We start from the raw sequence: 3,138 nt of genomic DNA, 5'->3' as shown, positions 1-3,138 counted from the left end.
ATATCTCACATAGGGCAAATATAGAATAGAATCAAGTACTGTTCTTACAACTGGTGATAGTTTTTAACCCATATAAGCCAAGATACGGCTGGGGATTTCAGGCTTAGCTTCTCTATTATTTGGAAACAAAGCACAATCTTATCAGACTGCAGGAAAGATGCACTTATTGAAAGACACAGTTGGATCAGAGGGTCCAAGAGCAGTTAGGGCCGAGATGGTGAATGTGCCACATGTGCACGCTCGAAAACAACAGCGCAGGAAAGCTCAGTACGGTTGAATTCCTGGGGTGAGAACCCTTAATAATGTTACTGCTCTGTCTACATGCAGCGCTTTTAACATTCCCAGTTCTCTGCAAACTCGCCCGTTTCACCACGATTCTCTGACACTGCAAAGCCGTTCCTATTCCCACTAATGAGACAGGAAACAGAAGATAAATACCTTGTCCAGAACCATTCCGCAAGCCAGAATACAGTCAAAATTTAGCTCTTAAAATACAAAAAAGATAGAAAATTTTACCATACTTTTTCCAAATCAGTAAGACAATGGGTCATCTTAGGTTTTTTTCATCTTGTTGCGCATTGTAGATGGGATTAGCAAAATCTAGACAAAACACTGAGTGAATATCCTTTTACCATAAGCTTGGTTCCTCTCCAAACATTGTAGTTTAATCCACCAGGTACATCATAAAGCCCCAAGAAAGCCAAATCTGATCTTCTTGGTACCATTTCAGCTCTAAAAGGTACCAGCCAATATTCTGCAGCTTCAAAGAGAATTTGTAGAAAGCTTTTAAAAGTGAACTTGTCTGTACGCTTATTCAATAGAATTTTTATGTCCAAGGAAAATTTAGATTTATCGCCCGAGTAGTATAGAACACTTCTTAAGAGTAGTGATCAACTGGATCCCACTTTCCCTCACTCTGCCCCCTTGGGACGACTTTCCCATTGAAACTCCACCAAAGCCTTGGAGGGCCTTGCCAGACCCCAGGCATCCCTCAGCCTGCAGGATGCCGCGCTCTTCTCCGCTCTTCTCCGGGGAGCTGCTTGCCCAGCATGTGCAGCGGGAGTTCTGCAGCGAAGGGAACGTGCAGCATTCTGCCGTCTCGAGGCCTCTCGTTTTATGACCTAAATTTCACACATACATAATTGATACCACTTATATAATTGATGCAGCTTACATTGACAGCATCAATACTGGAAGAGGAGAATTCCCAGTTTTCTCTCCCACCACTGAAGCTTGGTCAAATGGAAAATGGAGCAGGAAGAGGCCCTGGTGAATTGACTGTGTGACACGAATCGGGCTATCAGCTAGCAAGACAAAGTTGTCTCTTGTGCGTTGTTCCCAAGGGGGGGAAGCAGGAGCTCCCTCTTGCACACAGCTTCTTTCCTGGTGCAGATGGCTCCTGCCCACCATGCTGCTCTCCAGCAGACCATCCCCATCCTCGCCTTGCCCGTGCTCTCCCTCTTCCTCCCAGGTGAAGGGCCAGCATGGGAGGGAATTGAGCAGAAGCGTTCCCAGGATCAGCACACGGGATCCATCCCGACTGAGCTGCCCACAGGATTTACCAGACTCCCAATATCACACAGAGAGGGTGACAGATGTCAAGCGCTGGGGACAGAGCCAGGGTAAAAGCAGGTGAGTGCAAAAGGGCCGAGGATGATCCCCTCTGGAGAGGACAGCGGGCTGTGAACACACCACCACCATTATCAGGTGGGAGAGGCTAATGATGAGTGCAGGGAACGGCTCTCAGCTACGTTAATTATGGAAGAGCAGCAGCATTAGCAGGCGAGGACTCGTGAATCACCGAGCCTTTCCAGCTCCAAAACACGGGACAACTCCCTGCCTCTGTTCTACCAAACATGCATCGGCAATTATCCCTGGAATTCACCTGCGGAACTGCGCCGCTTGGACACGATCCGGTGATCCTCCACTGGCACCGGCTGCACAGAACAAACACACCAAAATTAGGACATTATTTTTTAGCTTTAGATTCTCTCTGTCCTTGGCACTAGCTACGTAAGGCACGCTCAGAAAAACAGGACTTTCTTTCTAGCGCTGAATTTGTTTCCCCTACTCTGCATATCTGTTTTCAAATGTGACCAAGGGCTTTCCTTACTTTTTGTCAGGGCCTTTCAATTTTTTGTCTTTTTCCTAAAAACTCACCCAAGGGAGAGAGGCAAACGGGACTCCACCATTCAGTAGGAAGCGCCGCTCACAGCTGCAGAGGGAGCTTGAAAACCCTAAAGCTTCGGAAACAACACTGGGACCTGCCACCTCAGAATGCAGGGCAATTTTGAACAAAAAACATATTTATCGATGGGGGAAAATCACCCGAAAAGCACCTGGGGTTGCATTTCTGGAGGCGGCTGCGGCGCTCGGCTCCCGCGGGCCGCTCTGCGCGGTACCCATTGCGACGAGCCCCTTTCCCTGGGCTGCCTTCGGAACAAACCAGCCCCGTCTTGCAGCCCCGCTCTGTTTGCGTGAACCACACACGCTCGTCAGCAACCCTGGGATTGTTTTTATTACCCCGATTAACCAGAGCACCCATAATTAGTCTTACACAGCGCCCAGCCCTCGGCGTGCCGGGGCCGCACAGGCACAGAAGGTGTATTGTTTCAAGGGGTTTACAGCCTAATATACAGGCTAAGTATGTTCAACTGTACAAATTAAGGACCAGAAGCAGGTGCTCATTCTCAGCAGTAATGCCAGGCGCTCCGTAGCGCTTCCCAAACCCATCAGCATGACCAAAAAACTCACTTTGGGAGAGTTTCACAGTCATTAGTACTTTCTTGTATGTGCTTTATCACAGGTGCACTTTAATGCTGTGTTGCTTTCTATGCTGAAGTCTAAGGCAGTAGTTTTTTAGAAACGCTGAAAGTCCTCTTCCATCCCTCCCAGAATGAACAGGATTTTTTTTTTTTTTTTTAACCATTTTGCGATCACGAAGCATAACAACCACGAGCTCATTATACATATATATAGAGAGAGAGGGGGAGAGATCTATTTGAACGCGTAAAAACACGGTTCCGGGCTTACACTCGGTGTCCCGCTTTAACGCCCCTCAGCCGCCTCAGCGCCAACGGTCGCCGCCCGCGCGCCAACCGCCGCCCGCCAACGGTCGCCGCCCGCGCGCCAACGGCC

The sequence above is a fragment of the Nothoprocta perdicaria genome, unplaced genomic scaffold, assembly GCF_003342845.1.
Source record: "Nothoprocta perdicaria isolate Ctin4 unplaced genomic scaffold, notPer1 scaffold_84, whole genome shotgun sequence".
Classification (NCBI taxonomy): Eukaryota; Metazoa; Chordata; class Aves; order Tinamiformes; family Tinamidae; genus Nothoprocta; species Nothoprocta perdicaria.
This window is presented reverse-complemented; position numbering follows the sequence as displayed.